This window comes from Rhinopithecus bieti, unplaced genomic scaffold (assembly GCF_001698545.2).
Source record: "Rhinopithecus bieti isolate Rb0 unplaced genomic scaffold, ASM169854v2 scaffold_2254, whole genome shotgun sequence".
Classification (NCBI taxonomy): Eukaryota; Metazoa; Chordata; class Mammalia; order Primates; family Cercopithecidae; genus Rhinopithecus; species Rhinopithecus bieti.
In genome coordinates, this window is record NW_016803982.1 from 1797468 (window position 1) to 1818537 (window position 21070).

The 21070-nt window shown below is 39.7% G+C and overlaps 1 protein-coding gene across 1 annotated transcript in view; it reads left to right on the top strand.

Annotated features, from left to right (window-relative positions):
- The first annotated feature begins 15526 nt into the window (after window positions 1–15526).
- The window catches only part of NALCN (sodium leak channel, non-selective), a 367606-nt gene continuing 362062 nt past the window's right edge, over window positions 15527–21070 (top strand). The window contains exon 1 of the mRNA XM_017861705.1: window positions 15527–15583. The gene's annotated coding sequence lies outside the window, so the exon portion shown is untranslated. The remainder of the gene's footprint in view (window positions 15584–21070) is intronic.

The following is a 21070-nucleotide window of genomic DNA, read 5'->3' on the forward strand; positions in this document are numbered from 1 at the left end:
CATACGCTTATGTTTGCCTAACACAACTACTGAAGGTGGAAACAGCATTAACATGGCTGTTCATTTGACTTGGTGATTGGCCCTTGCCCTGAGCACATGGCCAAGGGAAGAGAGAACTAATTGGTCAGACAACCACCAGTGTCAGCTAGCGTGTTTTTAGAGGGAATTTTGGATAAGAATCTTATCCAAAACTCCTAAGAATGACTTCTGCATGAAATATATGAAACCCATATAAGAGAAAATACATCAATATAATGCAAACTATCAAATCAGACTTCAATGAAAAGGGCTATGCCATTCTTCTAGACAATAACAAAGATATCAGTTACAAAGTAACTTAAATGCTTAATGAAATGCCACTCAAAATCCTGAGTCTTATCAAAAATTCCCTCTAAATACAAACTAGTAGAAACTGCAGACAGTAGACTCCAAAGCTATAGATTTGTCAGTATCAGGTTATTTTTATCCTGTAGGCAATTTGACTTCTCCAAATTTATATTCAAAGCAATAAACGAATAGATGTTGAATGCTACTATTTTCTAGTCCTGTTCTAGGTTCTAGGGATACAGAAATGAAAAAAATAGATTTCATGTATGTGCTGAAGGAGCTGACATAAGTTGAAAGCTTTTTTGACCCAGTGCTGTTTACTTCTGACAATTTTTATATATAACAGGATTGAAATCTCTCAGGAAATTTCTTCTGTGGAAATGACTCACCATAACTCACTCTGTGGTACTCATCGGTTGAAATGATAATGGATATGAAGGTGGTTAATATGGTTTCTGCCAATCATTCCACATCCCCAGGTTCATGCAAACCTCAGGCAAGTCTATGGTCTGGGAAATAGTTTTTCATTAGAGGTAGACCAATGTTAAAACCATTCAAGAGAAAAGAAAGTGTATCTTCTTTTATGCTTCATGTGAAGCTTGGCAAAATAACAGCAATATACCTGAATCCAGAAGGAACTAAATACTTTTAGAATTCTTAAGAGTTCAGAAATGTAGCCAAATACAAGATAAATGTACAAAACTGATATATATGTAAAGCAATAACAAATTTGGATATATAACGGGGAAAATCACAGAGCCAGTGGTTATCCAAATATTTAAAACTCTTAAGAATGACTTCTGCATGAAATGTATGAAGCCTTTATAAGAGAAAATACATAAATGTAATGGGAACTATCAAATTAGAACTCAATGAAAAGGGCTATGCCATCTTCCTAGACAATAACAAAGATGTCAGTTACTCACAAGGTAACTCAAATGCTTAATGAAATGCCACTAAAAATGTTAATATGTTACTTTTGTGGATGGCATAAATGGTTTTCCAAAATTAATTTGCAGAAATAATTACAATATGACTAATATATAATAGAAAAGAACTACAATAATGGCAGTTGACAAATAGACTTTTTCTTTTAACTATTTAAGTGCATTTTATGGGGAAGATACTTAAAATGGAATAAATTTTGTGCAAGAGTTAACATTTACATCATACCACAAAAAAATCAAAATTAAACCTTATATTCTAAATACAGTAAATGTTAATGGTTATGATGAAATATTTGGACAGCTGTTTTTTTCAAAATAAAATGACCTAAGTTTTCAGTTGATACCAAACTCTAACTAAATTCTAAATGGAACAAAGCTAGATATAGATTTATAAATATAGATATATTGATACATGTTGATAGCATAAAAACAATGGGAAAATCCACAAAGGAAAATGCTAACAGAGTTTACTGAACTTTTGATACATCACAAAAAAAGTAAAACCTATACTAAGTGGGAGAAATATTTATAAAATTCATGAAAAAATTATTAACAATTCCTAATTTAAGATTTTGAAAACAGTTTTTCACTAAAAGTCTACAAATGTTAGAACCACTGAAGAGAAAAAGTATATTCTTCCATGTATTATAATAAGCTTGGCAAAATAATAGCAACATATATGTCTTCATATACATAATTTGTGTATATGTATAAATGTGTACACATTTACACATATATATAGCAACATATATCTTATCAATTTTTTTTTTTTTTTTTTTTTGAGACGGAGTCTTGCTCTGCTGCCCAGGCTGGAGTGCTGTGGCTGGATCTCAGCTCACTGCAAGCTCCGACTCCCGGGTTCAAGCCATTCTCCTGCCTCAGCCTCCCGAGTAGCTGGGACTACAGGCGACCGCCACCTCGCCCGGCTAATTTTTTGTATTTTTTAGTAGAGACGGGGTTTCACCGTGTTAGCCAGGATGGTCTCGATCTCCTGACCTCGTGATCTGCCCGTCTCGACCTCCCAAAGTGCTGGGATTACAGGCTTGAGCCACCGCGCCCGGCCTATCTTACCAAATTTTACAAATTGATAGTAAAATGGCAGTTTTCCAACAAAATAAACAAATTGTAGAAAAAGACAGGTCATAAAACAGGAAATACAAAAATGTAGTTCAAAAGTTCAAAATTACCAGGTAAGCAAAAAAAGGTAAAATAACAAAACAATGAGATATGATTTTTCATCATTTCAACTGCAAAGACTATAGACAATAATGTTGAAGAGGATGGGTGAGGCAGGCTCACCATACACTGCTAGTAGACATGCAAATTAACATTCCGGAAAGCCACACATGAGTTCACTATACCGGATTGTGCAAGTCATGCTCTGCACAGACACCTGGCTCAGGGAATGCATGGGGCTGAAATCCAGGCCTTGCTATATTTTCTCCAAGCCATAATCCCTGACATGTGTTGAGTCATCCCATAATAGAGGGTGCTGTTTTCTTCACAGAAAGGCTGGACTACTAGTGGCTCCATCTAAATATGCACAGAGCATACCTTTTGCTACAAGTGACTTATATACCTCTAAATTACCCTGGTAGATAGAGACTTATGTACAAAAGAGATGCTTATTTCTGCAGCAGATTTTGCTTTGACACCAACATCCACTTTTCTATAAACATTGTGCATTGAAGACGTGATTCCCTGTGGCCTATCAAGACATCCAGTTAAATCATGGGTTTCTAGTGACCATCCCAGAAAAAGACTTGCTGAGTAAGCTGTGGCTATATTCGTGTGATAATCATATGTATAATTTAATTTACTCAACAATAATGTCAACATCAATATTCATAATATCATGTATTCAAAAAGTAAACATTGCGCACAATACAAGATCTCTTTTGAGGGAGAGAATATAGCAGTGAACTAGACTGACAGAAACCCCTACTCTCAAAGAGCACACATTTTAAATTTTAAAAAGTAAAACTATGGGAGTAGGGAACAAATCCTCTGAAATAATACGCTTTGTACTGTTTATGCTTTCTTCTTCCAGTGCTAGGTACACTCTCTTCTACAACTGACCTGCATGATTGGTTGCTCTCCTGTTTAAGCTATCGACAGATGCCTTTATTTGCCAGAGCCAAAGTTTAGCAAATTATTTATTTTTAGCTCTAATTCTAATTTGCTATTCCAACATTTCCATAATAATTTAATTGTGCTACATCAGTCCTGCATTTCTAAAACACTAGTCTATGTCCTTAAAAGACAGGATTCAAGACTGCAGTTGTCCCTTCATTCATTCAACACATATTTTTAAATTCCTAGTATGTGCTAAGCTCTGTTCTAGGTGTTAAGGATCGAGCGAAAGGGTGAAACAAACAAAACCCTGCCCTGACGAACCTTCTATTTCAGTGGTGTAGACAATGAGCAAGATAAGTAAAATATAGAGAACGTTGGGTATCTAAAAGAACTAAGGAGTAAAGATTATTTTAAATGAAAAAATAAGAAATATGGATTGGGGAGATGGCATTTTAGATGAGGTAGATGGTGAAGGTTTGACTGGGAAGATAATATACAAGAAGTGAAGGACTTAAGTGAACAAATGCAGAAACAAGAAACCAGAACAGAAAACTGCATGTTCACACTTACAAGTGGGAGCTAAACAGTGGGTACACATGGACATAAAGATGGGAACAATAGACACTGGCGAATACAAGAGGGAGGAGGGAGGGAGGGGGATAAGGATTGGAAAAAACTACTTATAGAGACTGGGCACGGTGGCTCACACCTGTAATCCCTGCAACTGAGGAGGCAAAGGTGGGTGGGACACCTGAGGTCAGGAGTTCAAGACCAGCCTGGCTAACAAAGTAAAACCCCATCTCTACTAAAGATACAAAAATTAGCCAGGTGTGATGGCTCATGCCTGTAGTCCCAGTTACTTGGGAGGCTGAGGCACAAGAATCACTTGAACCCAGGAGGTGGAGGATGCAGTGAGCTGAGATCACGCCACTGCACTCCAGCCTGGGTAACAGAGACTTAGTCTCCAAACAAAACAAAACTACCTATAGAATACTATACTCACTACCTGGGTGGCAGATACATTTGTACTCCAAACCTCAGCATCATGCAATGTACCCATGTAACAAACCCTCACGTGTTCCCCCTGATTCTAAAATAAAAATTGAAAAATAGACCAAAGAAGTGAAGGATCAAGTGAGCTCAAAAAATTTCTGAGGGAAGAGTACTTCATAGGTAAGGCTAAGTGCAAAGGCCCTGAGGTAGAAGCATGCCCCATAGTTCACAGGGCAGTAAGGAGGTGAAAATATCTACTCAAGTGTTTTGTGAAAGATTCAAAGAAGTGTCCAGTGACTTCTGTTTCTGGAGAAAAAGTGGTCTAGATTTTCCAGATAAGCTTCCTGGTAAATATAATTATAAAAGCTAAACTAAATATTAAAAATTTTAATTCTTCCTAAAGACAGACAGCAATCATCAGGTGAAATGTAGGCAACAAGAATGAATACTGGAACATAAGCAGAGGTTGAAGGCATTTCTAACATAAGGGAATTTGCCTATCCAGTTGAAATTAAACTTTTGTTTATAGCAAAAGAAAAAGCTTTCAATCTTCCATTGAATTCCACAGACTTGAGAAGTCAGAGGGCCACAAGGACATTTGCCTTGAAGCTGAGCATGATGAAGCGCTGTCCCCAAGCATTTATAACTAAGAGCAAACACTAGCACAGATTTTTAAACAAAATGCTTTCCCATAGGTGATACAAAAAATTACATGCCATGAATTTTGGTCATCCTTGTACATTGGACTGTTAGTGTCTTTAGGTGTCTGACAAAAGCTAAAACAAATGCTCCCTAGTGAAACTATTTTCATCCAAGTCTCAAAAAATTTTGTAAAATATTTTTCAGAGACCTCTTGTTGAAAACATAAGCAACACAGAGAGAAAATTAGACACCATGATGAAGAATCTTCAGAAAAAAATAGACTGCAAAAACAGATCCATAAAATATTTAGACTTTGAAATTGCCAGACATATAAAATAACTATATTTATTATGTGTAGAGCACAAATCAATAGAGAGCAACCTAAAAATATCTGTAGGAAATAAAAAAACAGCTAGCCTTATAAAAAATCAAATAGCATTTCAAAAACTAAATAAATACTTGAAATTCATAACTGAAAAGACTGGTTTAATAGCTTATTAGATGCAGCAAGGTGGATAAATGAACTGAAAAACAGGTCAGAAGAACTATTCGGAATGCATAACAAAGGAGCAAAGGAAATACAGATCCATAGACATGAAGGATAAAGCTTGATAGGCTAATGTACATAAACTGGAGTCCCAGAAGGAAAGGAGAATGAGCAGAAGAAATAATTAATACTAATCCATGAGTTCTGAGTCTAATAAATCTCAACTAGGATAGATAAAAGGACATCCACACATAGATCCATCATGGAGAAATTCCAGAAAACCAAACACAAGGAGTAAATATATATATTTTAAAAAGATCAATAGAAAATCATATAGATTGAGCACTGAGTTCTCGAAAATAGAAACGTTGTTGTTAGAAGATGCTGAAGTGCTCTTTTACATTCAATGTGCTGAGATAATATAAATGCTAAACTAGACTAGGAATTTACTATATCAGGACAAATTCATCTTTCAAGACTTAGTAATTAATGACATTATCAAGTAAACAACAAAAAAGGAACTATTTTCCACCAGCAGGTTTTCTCTAATGGAAATTTGGGCAGATCAATGATCAAAATACTAAATCGAAAGACAAACATGCACAATCAGAAGTATATCAAAAATTAGGATTCAGAAAGGTTGAAAGTAAAAAGATAAAAGTTAAAGTTTAAATAATAGAAAAAATGTTTAAAGAATAAAAGTGAAAACTTAAAAGGATGAAAAATATATAGCAGAAGAGAACTGGGGCAGCTACACTAATATTACTTCAAAGAAAAAAGCTTACCAGGTGTATTAGTTCATTCTCACACTGCTATAAAGAATTACCTGAGACTAGGTAATTCATGAAGAAAAGAGGTTTAATTCACTCACAGTTTTGCAGGCTTAACAGGAAGCATGATTGGGCAGCCTCAGAAAACTTACGATTATGGTAGAAGGAGAAAGAGAAGCAGGCACTTTCTTCAGATGGTAGCAGGAGAGAGACAGAGCGAAGCGGGAAGTGCCACACACTTTTAAACCATCAAATCTCGTGATAATTCACTGTCGTGAGAACAGCAAGGGGGAAATCTCCAGCCATAATCCAATCACCTCCTACCAGGCCCCTCCTCCAATCTGACACGAGATTTGGGAGGGGACACAAATCCAGACCATATCACCAGATATAAAGTCACTTTGGAATGACCAAAGTTTTATTTCATTGGGAAAATACAGCAATTTTAAATTTGTATGCACTTTGTAACATCACCTCACATCGTATAAAGCAAGACTGACAGAAATACAAAGAAAGATAAACCCTCAGTCATAGTGGCGGATTTTAATACAAACTTTTCAGAAACTTATAAATCAAGCAAACAAAAATTAAGATGCAAAAATATTGAACTGCATGATCAGCAGTACTGACTTCGTTGACACACAGAAGACACTACTGAGCAATCAAAACTGCACAGGGCATGCTCCTTTCAAATATATAGGGAGATGGAGTTCAGCTTCAGCCTGGACCTCCAGGGAGCTCTGGAGAAGAATGACACACAGAGCTGGTCCACCTGGAGGCAAGAGGCCTAACTTTTGTACAAACACGTCCATTGTCACTGACTTCAGACTGCCCCGGGTCAGGGTGGGGTTATGCCGACCCACGTAAGACATCTGCCGTTCAGAAGAGGGCCATTCTCTGGGGAAGAGGAGAGTTCTGAGAAGTTAGCAGACATCCTAACACAAGTTGGGTGATAATTGCACTGGCCTGTTAGGATCTGGGTGTGGTGTCAATAGTATCCAGCACTGCCCACCTCGTTTTTCAGGTTACTCAGATCTACTTGCTTCTCTTATTAAGTTTTTTTCCATCCAGGGACAATTTGTCCAGGATCTTTGTTGGTCCTGATTTCTGGGCAATGTATAAGAGGAGAATCACTGAAATAAACAACAGCCACTGCTGCTACAGCTGGCCTGAACCCAGCAAATGATGCTCATCCCCTTTCTCATTTGTATCCCTCTTCCCCTCGACTCGTGTTTTTGAATGGTCGTGTCTCATGGAGTGACCCCAGCCCATCAATCCTGAAGGGTCTGAACACCTGGTTATCCTGTATGTGCGAAGATATTTTATGCAATAACTGAGTTCTTCACGGTTATTTTTGGAACCAAAGCTTTACTCCTTTCTTGTAGCAGCCTTTATTAAACGGTCAAAATATGCTTCATTTTGTTGCTGAGTGATTCACTTGAAACTTGACCTTTGTTTTTAGAAGTCCACCAGTTCCTTTAGGCTATTGGCTCAGCTGTGGCTCAACACAATGAGGCCTTTGTTTTGCTCCCAGCACGAGTGCTTAATTGGCATTACAGTTTACTCCTGATTTCACAGGCTTCCTTTTGTTTTTTTCTCTAAAACCTAGTTTCCTCTGGAAATATAATTCTAAAGTATAACAGAACGGTGATGTAGAAAATATTTTTGATTAATCTGTAAAGTATGCACAGTGTGAAGATAACACATACTTCTCCACCACAGGACTTTCCAAGCCTAGTGTGTCTTCATCATCTCTCCAATGTCATTAGGTGGTTAATTTTTCCATAAGAAAAATCAGTTGCATTTCTTGCCCACAGATATTTCTGCCCAGTATAAACATCACAGCTTCTGTCTCTTTGGGTTTAACAGCATCTTTCTAGGAACTCACCCTTATTTTTTGTTGATGGGTATACTAATCCTGGCTCCCATCCACAGCTGACTTCAATGACACAATTAAAAGCCATATGCTAACCTTTCAAAGACCTCCACTCTGACTCAGCAGATGGATTTTTACCACCTACTTGCATTCACCTGTTTTTAGTGCTTCAGATAACACAGCTACAATGTAGTGTGGGGTCTATAGGGGTTGCAGAACTGATCCAGATGATGGCTGAAGCACACAGACTTGCAGGACAGGGAGGAAAGTAGGCAAGTCCACTCTGGCCTGTTAGGAATGGAATGCCTGTGCATAGGTCCCAACCACCGGAACAGTGTTGCTCAGAAGTACACCTGTTTTATAAAGAGGAATTCTCCACAGCTGCCTTTCCTACTCCAGAGATACTTAACGAGAACCTCTCTGGAAATAGTTAAGATGGGCCAGGTGATCCTTATTATCAGAGAAGTTTGAGGAACATAGCCTTAGGGAGAAGCTATGATGTGCAGTGTCTTTCAATACCTTGAAATATTTATTATGAATAAATGTTTTGTGGTTGCTTAGAGATGCTGACTTACAAGAAGAAGACTTGTTCAAGTTTTTCATGTAGAATATCACTGGCAAGTGAAGACCACCAACCCGGCAGTTCTTTCCTCAACTTGTTACTTCCCTCAAGATCCAAGACGGAGCTACATAAAGTGAGGTTAGTCTTTGGGGCTACAAAACTTAGCAACATCTCTTCTGATATCTCTTTCCTTCCCCCAGAGACACTCCACATCATATTTCCTGCTGGGAGATCTGGGAGGCAAACTGCCTTAAATTTCCCCATGCACTCCATTATCAAAACACATCTATTCTGCCAAGGCTGAATTCTGTACAAGCATATCTCATTTTATTGTGCTTTGCAGATACTGTATTTTGTTTTTACAAATTGAAGGTTTGTGGCAACCCCACCTCAAGCAAGTCTGTCGGGCTGCTTCCCCAACAGCACGTACTCACCTTGTATCTCTGTGTCACATTTTGGTAATTCTCAATATTTCAGACTTTTCCATTATTATCGTATCTGTGATGGCAATATGTAATCAGTGATCTTCGAGGTTACTATTGTAATCGTTTTGGAGTATCATGAACCATGTCCATGGTAGAGAACCTAATCAATAAATGTTGTATGTGTTCTGACTGCTCCACCAACTGGCTATTCCTCCTTCTTTCTCCCTTTCCATGGACCTCTCTGTTCCCTGAAACACGGCAATATTGAAATTAGGTCAATCAATAACCCTACAATTGCCTCTAAGCATTCAAGTGAAAGGAAGAGTTCCAAATCTCTCTCTTTAAATCAAAACCTAGAAATGATTAAGTTTCATGAGAAAGACACGTCAAAAGCTGAGATAGACCAAAAGCTAGGCCTCTTGCCCCAAACAGTTAGCCAAGTTGTGAATGCAAAATAATAGTTCTTGAAGGAAATTAAAAGTGCTATTCCAGTGAACACACGAGTGATAAGAAAGCAAAACAGCCCTATTGCTGGTACAGAGAAAGTTGTAGTGATTTGGATAGAACATGAAACCAGCCACTACATTTCCTGAAGCCAAAGACTGATCCAGAACAAGGCTTTAACTCTCTTCAGTTCTATGAAGTCTGAGAGAGGTCAGGAAGCTGCAGAAGAAAAATCTGAAGCTAGCAGAAGTTGATTCATGAGGTTTAAGAAAAAGAAGCTGTCTCCATAACATAAAAATATGAAGTGAAGCAGCTGATGCAGAAGCTGCAGCAAGTTATCCAGAAGTTCTCACTAAGATAACTAATGAAGGTGGCTATACTCAATGACAGATTTTCAATGTAGACAAAACAGCCTTCTATTAGAAGAGGATGCCATCTAGGTCTTTTTTAGGTAGAGAGAAGAAGTCAATGTCTGGCTTCAAAGCTCAATGGACAGGCTAACTCTGTTGTGAGGGGATAAAGCAGTTGGTGACTTTAAGTAGAAGTCATTGTTCATTCACCATTCCCAAACTCCTAGAGCCCTTGAGAATTATGCTAAATCTACTCTACTATGCTCTAGAAGTAGAACAACAAAGCCTAGATGGCAGTACAGGTGTTTACAGCATGGTTCACTGGAAGTTTTTTTTTTTTTTTTTGAGACAGAGTCTTGCTCTGTCACCCAGGCTAGAGTGCTATGGCACAAACACAGTTCACTGCAGCCTCGACCTCCTTTGCTCAAGCGATCCTCCTGCTTCAGCCTTCCATGTGACTGGGATTACAGGCATATGCCCTTATGCCTAGCTAATTGAATTTTTGTAGAGAGAGAGTCTCACTTTGTTGCCCAGGCTGGTCTCAAACTCCTGGCTCAAGCAATTCTCCCTCCTTAGCTTCTCAAATTGCTGGAATTGTAGGCATGAGCCACCACACCCAGCTCTGGTTTACTGGATATTTTAAGCCCACTGTTGAGACCTACTGCTCAGAAAAAAAAAAAGAAAAGAAAAAAAGATTCTTTCAAACTATTACTGCTCATTGACAATGTACCTAGTCATCCATGAGCTCTGCCGGAGAGGGGATAAATGTTATTTTCATGCCTGCTAACACAGCATTTATTATGCAGCCATTTTAACTTTCAAGTCTTATTAAGAAATACATTTTGTAAGGCTATAGCTGCTATGTATAGTTATTCTTCCAGTGGATCTGGACTAAGTAAATTGAAAACCTAGAAAAGATTCACTATTCCAGATGCTGTTAAGTACATTCCTGATTCATGGAAGAATATACAAATGTCAACTTTAACAGGGGCTTGGATAAACTTGATTCCAGTCCTCATGGATGACTTTGAGGGGTTCAAAACTTCAGTGGAGGAAGTAACTGCAGATTTAGTGGAAATAGAGAACTAGAATTAGAAATAGAGCCTGAAGATGTGACCGAATTGCTACAATCTCATGATAAAACTTAAATAGATGAGTTGCTTCTTATGGATGAGCAAAGAAAGTGGTTTCTTGAGATGGAAGCTTCTCCTGGTAAAGATTCTGTGAACATTGTTGAAGTGACAACAAAGGGTTTAGATAAACTTAATTGATAAAGCTGTAGCAGAGTTTGAGAGGAGTGACTGCAATTTTGATAAATGCTCTCTTGTGGGTAAAAAGCCATTAAATGGCATGGCGTGTTACAGAAAAATCTCTCATGAAAGGAAGAGTTAACCAATGTGGCAAACTTCATGGTTGTCTATTTTTAAGAAATTGCCACAGCCACTGCAGCCTCAGTAAGCACCAACCTGATCAACCAGCAGCCATCAACAATGAGGAAAGACCCTCCTCCAACAAGTAGGTAATGAGGGGCTGGGCACAGTGGCTTATGCCTGTAATCCCAGCATTTTGGGAGGCCAGAGCGGAAGGATAATTTTGAGGTCAGGAGTTCAAGACCAGCCTGGCCAACATGACTGAACACTGTCTCTACTAAAAATACAAAAATTAGCCGGGCATGGTGATGCATGCCTGTAGACCTAGCTACTAAGGAAGCTGAGGTTGGAGAATTGCTTGAAACCAGGAGGCAGATGTTGCAGTGAGCCAAGATTGCACCATTGCACTCCAGCCTGGGTGACAAGAGTGATACTCAAAAAAAAAAAAGGTCATGACTCACAGAAGGCTCAGATATCACTTGCATTGTTTGGCAATAAAGCATTTTTAAGTTAAGATATATAAATGTATATATACATTAGTATACAGTACAGTGTAAACATAACTTATATATGCACTAGAATATCAAAACAAATTGTGTGACTTGCCTCATTGTGATATGTACTTTATACAATTGGTCTGAAACCAAATTGCACTATCTTCCAGGAATACCTGTACATGTAAATCCATGTTAGTGAGGCAACAAGCAGGAGATGACTATTAGTTAGCCTGTTGACATTTTTAGGAGTGTATTCTAAACCTTAATTTTCCCTGCCCAAAGAGCATCTAAAAGTTCATCATAGCAATATTTGGTGACATGTGGGTCTCAAAATCACAAAACATAATTCAGTGTATACAGATTAAAACTAATCTTAATGAGAGTAAATCTACTCATAAACCAAATGAAACATAATTATATTTGAGCAGAATTCTTCTCCAATTAGACTTGGTGCCTGTATTTCCACAGAGCACTGGACAGTCCGTCCATGGACTTTCAAATTTCTCTTTTAGCATGCCTATTGTTTTCTCGGTAACTCACCATAGTGTCCAATGAAATACTAATTTAAGGTGGAAATAAGCAGTAGGAACAAATGAGTTAGTGAAAAACAAATAACCTGTTTTCATCAAATTCTTACTGTCTTGCATTTCATAGCTACTTCCTGTATTATTAGTCTGTTCTCATCCTGCTGATAAAGACATACTGGAGACTGGGTGATTTATAAAGAAAAAGAGATTTAATGGACTCACAGTTCCGCCTGGCTTGGGAGGCTTCACAATCATGGTGGAAGGCGAAAGGCATGTCTTACATGGCAGCAGACAAGAGAGAAAATGAAGACCAAGAGAAAGGGTCTTATAAAACTCTTATCAAACCATCAGATCCCATGAGACTTATTCACTACCACGAGAACAGTATGGGGGAAACCGCCCCCATGATTCAATTATCTCCCACTGTGTCCCTCCTACAACACATGGGAATTGTGGGAGCCACAATTCAAGATGAGATTTGGATGGGGACACAGACAAACAATATCATTTTCATTCCAAAGGACTTGCAGGACCATGAACACAATTTCCTTTAAACCAAAGACTACTACTGTCTTGGTTGTGCATTGGCTTGGCTTCATCCTCTTTATTGTAAAATAAATTCCTGTATTGACTGCTTTCTCTCTGACATTATCCTTTCCCCAATCTCATACTGTCAAATACAGATTTAATTGTACATGCAAAGACCTTCCAGGGCCAGGAATTGAAGCAGGCTGGGGACATGGAGGCAAATGGGAAGCATATGTCCACCTATGGGAGGCACAGGATGCCCCTACTGGCCCCCTGCCACTTGGGAGTGCAGAACTGACTTGGCCAGATCTTCCTTTTTTTTTTTTCAAGACGGAGTCTCACTCTGTCACCCAAGCTGGAGTGCAGTGGCACAGTCTCAGCTCTGCAACCTCTGCCTCCCAGGTTCAAGTGATTCTCGTGCCTCAGACTCCTACAGGCATGGTGGCTTAACCTGTAATCCCAGCACTTTGGGAGGCCAAGGTGGGTGGATCACCTGAGGTCAGGAGTTTGAGTCCAGCCTGGCCAACATGGCAAAACTTTGTCTCTACTAAAATTACAAAAATTAGCTGGGCATGATGGCGGGCACCTGTAATCCAGATCTTCCTATTTTTCATGACAAACTAAAATTCCTGTGGTTTCCAAATGTTGGTAATTGATCTTAATTTGTCAACAATATATATTGCTTCAAACAAAACATACCTGAATTATATTCCCATATTATATTGAATCCACAGGCCAGCAATTGACTTTCACTGAATTCCAGCAATGAGTGTAGTTACAGGGCCAATTCAAACTGGAAAAGATATTTGTTCATTCTTTCTACTTTTATTTTGAGGCTGCAGCGAGCTATGACCACATCAGTGCACTCCAGGCTAGGCAATGGAGATAGGCCTTGTCTCTAAAAATAACAAAGAAAAAGAAAAGAAAACAGAAAAGTAAAGAGATAGTGAGCAGGCAGAAGGGGTACTATGATATTTTGGACATACCTGTTTTTTAAAATGATTGTCTACTCTAATATACAGTGAATCCCTATGCATTAGGATGAGTATGCTGGATTCCATGGCTTCCTTGAAGCCCATGAATTCTCTGAAACTGTCTCCGTCATCATTGGGATTGTCTGTCTCATAAGCATGAATTATAGAGACTTAACAGAGGTAGTTCAACCGGGGACAGAGAAGGGTCTGAAATGCCTGTTGGGTGAGGTGTGGCACTGAGATTGGTAAAAATCACTGCCTTTACCACTTCAAAACATTATAAATATCTCAATGTTTAAATATTTCATTAATATAATTTTCTAACAATTCAAATGAATTTCAAAGAATAATACACTATCATTCAGCTATCACATATATAGCTATATATTTCAGTTTGTGAAGTAAACTAGTATTTAGATCAAGCAATTAAGAGCTGCAACTAAAGATGATGAAACAAATTGGTAAATGTTTTTTCTAAGCAAACTGGTTGTAGATTTACCGTTGTTTAAATTACTGTCCATTGTTTTCTTATGAGGAGTGATTTCATCATTTGTTTAAAACCTAGCTTTTGACAGTTTTCCTAAAGTCTTTTGAAATTTGAAAAAGTATCCCGCATGATTCTGTGTTTCATGAAATACCAATATTTTAACATTTCCCTTTAAACAATAAAAAATATGAATACGGATTATGAATGTGAATAAACTGTGAACGGACTTTTTAAGAAGGTAGCTTAATTAAATATATGTAATCAGAAAATACATTTTTTAAAATGTAGGTTTTTGCCATTTTACTTCTATCCCTTGCCACAAAACATTTTGTGATAGACAATTGTTCTTTGTTTAGAATTTCTCCCGTAGAGAAGGCTTCAGTTTTTTCTTTCCCTTTATTTATATGCCTGTGTGCATGATGTCTAAATCACTGGTCAGGAGTTCCCTGGGGATCTTCGTATCTGACTACATGGCAACATTCCAGACCCAGAGTAAACCTTTCAGAGAGTGGGAATGAGTGGGAGGATGTCGCCCTGGGCATGGTGCTTAGGAGGCCAGATTTCCCTAAACCTGTTCTGCTGGGAGCCCTAGGAAGCCTCAATGCAGTCTGCTGTCCAGGTATACTTACAGGGCGTGGGGTGGGGGACTGTTAATTTCTGAATAGACTTTGTCTCATCCACACGACAACATATTTTAATTTTAAAGGCAAATGTCAACCTATTTAGAAAACTATAAGTGTGACTGATGCATTCATTATTTAATAACCCCGGGGTGAAACCTGAGGTGAGTGGTTTCACCCTTTCATACTCAGGAGTGGAACTAGTTCTCATCCTGGGTACTGTGCACAGTCAGACCTCACGCTCGCACGCTGGGCTCCAGGCCTCCTGGCAGTGGACTTGAGTGTACCCCGCGTGTGCCCGGAGGACTCCTGTGCACACCGCCGCCGTGCTGTTGAGTACGAAAGACCCCTGAGAGCAGTTCCCAGATGAGAGCCCAGCTGTTGCTGTGAGACTGACTGCGGGTGGCAGCCGGCAAGAAGGAACTGCCAGGACCGACCCTGGCGCTCGCCACCAACTGCGGCGCAGCCTCCTATGCGGTGCCCGCCCTTCGGCATCACTGCAGCCCCCGCAGCAAAGCTAACTTTAAAATTTTAAATAAAATAATTTTTTAAAGGGCCGAAAACTCCGGCTCCCACCCCTCCCCCAGCCCGCCGGCGGCGGCGGCGCTCAGTGAGTGACAGGCGAGCGCGAGCCGCGGCCCCAGCCGGGCCGAGCGCGCTGCCGGAGTGGAGCCGCTGTAGGTGAGGGGCCCGCGTCCCCGCACGCCGTGGGCGCCCCGCCTGGCACGGATCCATGCCTGTCGCCACTGTTGCCGCCCGCCGCCACGCCGCGGGCACCATGACAGCTCTGAGCGCTTGGGGTTTACAGGTTCGGTCACGCACGCCAGGTGCCCGAGAGGCGGCGGCGCGGCCGGCTCAGTGCCCTGCGCCCGAGGCCCGGGATGCGCGCCCTTTGGTTCCTCGGCCCGGCCGAGCCAGGACGGCGCAGGGGCGCTGGGGCTGCGAGAGGGGCTGCGGGCTGGTGGCCCCGCGCGGGGGAGGGTTGGGGAGGGGAGCCTCCACCCGAGAACGGGGCGCTGGGGTCCTCGCAGGCCTGGCCGGGGCACGGAAGCCGCGATGCGCCCTCCCTTTCCTGCGCGTGGGTGTCGGGGGCGCCTGCTGCGGGATGCGCCAGGGCTGGCTTGGGAAGCCCAGGGCCGGCAAGACCTCGGGCCTGCCCCGCCTGGGCGTCTAGCAGGTGTTGGGGGGCAGGTGGCTGAGGACAAGGCCACTGGGCATCACGACAGCGCTGCACCTGCCCCCTCCGCACCGGGTCCGCCGCCTGGGTAAACCTCTGGGCCAACGCGCGGCAAGGGCGAGGGGGGAGGGCAGCCCGGCTCCAGCAGGTCTCCGCGGGGGCTCCGCGGCCTTACCCCATCCCCATACTCCTGTGGATTGCTCCTTGCTAAATGTCCCTTATGGTATTCATTGGCCTTGTTAAGCAGCCGTCATTAGGGTGGCCACACCGAACGCAAAACAGTGTCCTGCCAAACAACACCATTTTGTCACTGAATCTTTAAGAGACCAGCAAGGATGGCCTGGCTGGGATCCCTCGGGGGCCCCAGAACCCAGATCAGGGGTCATTTTGCTGACTTAATGTTCCTCTCTCAGGATGGTGTGAGAACGCTGAACTCAGACCCTTAGTGCTTGAAATACCTTAGGATAAATCTTTCAGTTTCAGGTACAATTTTTCAGAGACTCTATTATTAAGGACATGTGAATACACACTCACTTTCAGGCCTCAGAAGGTTTTACTCTTAATCTGGTGTTCGTGTGGTCATCAGCTAGGCCCTACTTCCCTGGTGGTGAAATGTGGGTTGAGGACCAGTGACCTTTGTGTTAGTAGTTGGGGATCAAAAATTAACAGGTGGCGATTTTGAAATGTGTGTGTGTGTGTGTGTGTATGTATGAATCGTATGTTCATAGCTACAACTGTGATTTGATATGGCCTGGGAGAGGAGCAGTTTCACTATGGTAGTTAACCCTGAGGCAGATGCATGGCAGGACTGGCTTTTTAAATTCAAAGATAAGGTTTCCACAGTTCTAGATAAAAATCATGGCTTCCCAAACATCTGCAACAAGAAACATTCATTCCCTAACTGTTGGTTTTCATTCTGGGTGCCTTTCTAGAGTCGATTTTTCATTCTTCTATAGTATACTTTGACCTAGCCATTGCTAAAATCAGACAGTGTGAAGACAAAATCCGGCTTTGGAGAAAAACTTAAAAAGTGAAAAGGTTCAGTTAGATCCTCTTCTGGGTTCATAAAAGACATAATCTGTTTGCAGAATAAATGTGCTGTCACTGATAAGGACTATGCTAAAATTTCTACAAAACTCGAGGAGAAAGCACGTCTCATAAAATAGTGGTAATACACTTATAACTTTGGATGGGACTTGCAAGATATTCAAAGGAGAAAAAAATGTACTTTAAAAAAAGTGTACTCAAAATAGTGTCATTTACTTGCAATTTAGTGAACTGAAGATTTGAGTAGCATTTTCTTCTTCTTGGGTATGGCATTTCTTTGAAATGGGTTTCAGTTGATTTTTTTGTTGTTGTTTATCATTCCTGCATGCTTTGTGTCTGCATGTATGTGTGTGCACAAATGTACACATTTGTTTTATCATTCATCAATGATGTTCAGATGATTTCAGAATTTCCATAGCTGTATAAATTTATCCCAGGTCAGAGTCACATGTGGATTTCAAGTTTGTGAATGAAAATTCACATCTACACCTCTATAGCCTAAGATAAACTAAGCACTGGGCCAGAAGCTGGGTTGTGAGTGAGTAAAAGAGATAAATTCAGAGCCTAAGAATCATTCAGGAAAGACAAGTATGTAAGCAGGTGGATATACAGTGAGATGTCTTATTTTCTAGTTTTGGCATGGAAACTATGATATTGAGCGTAAAGATATTAAGAATGGTCCCCAAGGCCACGCACGATGGCTCATGCCTATTATCGTAGCACTTTGGGAGGCTGAGACAGGCCAATTGCTTGAACCCAAGAGTTCCAGGCCAGCCTGGGCAACATGGTGAAACCCCATCTCTAAAAAAATAAAAATTCACCAGGTGTGGTGGTGTACACCTGTAGCCCCAGTTACTTGGGTGAGACTCTGTTTAAAAATAATAAAAGAATGCCCCTGCCCCAAAATGTTATCAACATTTTAGAGCTTCAATCATGTTATACAATTCTCACCTGTCTCAAGGAACGGCACAAATTTTTATACCTTCAAACTCTATGCAAATGCTTAAATTTTTTAAATTGATTTTTTGAATTTTAAAGTAACCAAAGTTGATAGAGATGATAGAATGATAGAGAAAAAAAGAGTAAACACATAGTTTTAATAACCAAAGACAAATGACCACAATATCTGTGTGTTTTCTGTAGTATTTTTAAGGGCTTGACTTTAGGTAGTTGTAGTCATGGCATTGTACAACTTTTATACTGTTTTTTCCATTGAATATTTATTATAACATTTAAAATATGTCTATATAATTTTTTTACTTAAAAATTATAAATGGCTATATAACACCATACCAGTAAATACAGCTTCATATATATGACCATACCTCTATCATTGGACATTTGCTGTTTCCAGTTTTTCATCATTATAAACAATGTCCTGATAGATAGTTAAAATGTAGAGATTTATTTCTATTTTATGTTTTTCAGTATAAATATCCAAATATGTCCATATCTATCATCTATCGATCTATACATATCTTCAAATTGGTTTCCTGGAGAATTCAGATTATAATTTATTTGTTCTAAATTTCCAGTAATTATAACTTTGAAAAAAGTATCTGAATTATTATAGAGATATATGTTTGTCTTTACATTGATTTCCTAAATAATTCAGATTATAATTTTGAATAAATTGCTTAATCTGCTTTTGAGGTAAATCTGCCATTTTACAAAAAGTGTTGGTGGGTCCTGTTCCCTCTTTTACAGAAATAAAAGAAGGTAACATAATAATTTGGATGTTTGACTTTTGTGCTATATAAAAACTTGACCTTTAGAAAAATCACCTGAAAACCAGATGCTAAAATATACCTCTTAAAGTCAAAATAGGAATACTATAAAAGTTCAAAGCTGGAAAAAAAAAAAAAAGTCAATGCAAGTTCCTTTAGAAAATTGGCTGTTGTGTTCAGGAGTCTAATTCTGCTTTTTGCTTTCCTACTCGGACTTCAAGTAAATGATCAGAAGGGCTTATATAATGAGAAATCTGTACCCCCACAGGTAAAGGAAGAAGAAGCTCTTTCTTTCCTAGGCTGCAGAATTTTCTGGTAGATTCAGTATAGATGGAACAGGTCTGATGGGAAAAACTAAAGTTCAGTTCACAATTTCCTTTCTAAGAGTAGTGTACAAAAAATAAGGAAGAGAGGCCCCGGAAGAGCCCCTTAGTATGAAGGAGTGAAGTTGAAAGTTGGAAGCTGGCTTTTGGTAAAACAGAATGGCTTGACTCCTGAAGCAGTTTCTCCATGAGGTCCCAGGGCAAGGGCAGCCATACCAGAATATGTTCTAAAGGCGGGGACGGACCCCGCAGGTCCAGGGTGGGGGCAGGGGTGGGCCTCCGCAGCAGGAGTGGAAGAATTAGAAGTAGGATAGACCACAACACTGAGGCCAAGAGAATCATTTATGAAGAGATCAAGAGTGAGAATTATTTCCAATTATGCAAGGAAAAGAGATGAAAACAGGATGTTGTTTGGAGAGAGAATGATATAGATGGAAGACAGCCAACAGAGACACATCAATAAATGTTTTTCCTGACAGAGAGGATCACAGCGCATGGAACACAGCCATGTTTTAAAGTGAGATAAGATTCTTTTTTTCTTTTAGATTAAAAACAATCCCAATCTTTGGATGAAAATAGGTTATCATGTACCAAAACAATTAATAAAACTTAGCCAACATCTATATATAGCCTGATAAACACTTTGGATTTGAAAACCAATAAAAAGAAAAATATTTCACCAGCGTTGTGATCAAATGGTTTAGAAATTACTTATCCACAAAGAGAAAATTTAGATTAATGTTATACTTCCTCTCTAAAATTATCAGCAAACGTAAAATAATGTCCTGAAAATCTGTAATCCTGAAAAATATCAGTAGACAATTCTCTTATGTTGTAAATGAGTCAAAATGAAAATAAATAGGTGAAGAAATATATACTAGGCAAGTGATATCACTAAAAAAAAGATGAAGTAGAAGTGTGTAAATATCAGAAAACAGTTCAAAAAATTGTTTGATTAAATGAGAAAAAAGTCCTTAAAATCATAAAAGTTGCTATCTTTAATACAGTTTTAACTACAAGCTTCCCATGTTTACCAATGATCAGAGCATTATAGTATGCACAGTCAAAAGCATAATGCTAGCGGGGCGCAGTGGCTCACGCCTGTAATCCCACCACTTTGGGAGGCTGAGACGGGTGGATCACGAGGTCAGAAGTTCGAGACCATCCTGGCCAACATGGTGAAACCCCGTCCCTACTAAAAATATAAAAAAATTAACTAGGCGTGATGGTGGGCACCTGTAATCTCAGCTACTTGGGAAGGGAGGCTGAAGCAGGAGAATCATTTGAACCCAGGAGGCAGAGGTTACAGTGAGCCAAGATCGCGCCATTACACTCCAGCCTGGGCGACAGGTCAAGACTTCGTCTCAAAAAAAAAAAAAAAGTCTGATGCTTATTTTAGGGGAAAGGGAGGGGGGAAAATGCCCATAGACTCAGTATCTTTTTAAAGGGTTTTGTGACCTAAAATGGTGTTGAGAGTCAGCATTTCATCTTAAGAAGTACAAAAAAAAAAAAAAAAAAAAAAAGATTTTAAAATGAAAACATGAATGAATTCACTATGACATATATAAACTCTAAATCTAATAGCAAAAACTGAGAGCTATAGCATTCCAATCTGGGAGAAATATTGATCTATAGGTATCTTTAAGGTAAATTAGAATGCCAAGAAATTGGAATGATGACAAGGAGGTTAGTGAAGAAAGGCACTGGAGAAATTGGTATAAAATTCCCAGACTGAAGAACTGGAATCAGATTGTAGTAATGGAAATGAAGAGGTGAATGGTAAAGATATGTCCACAAAACTAATGCTACCACGTCTTGGTGACGGAAGGAAGAGAACAAAAGGGAGTTCAAGGTTAAAAGTAATTTCCGATCATCAAGCTTGGGTGATTGTGCT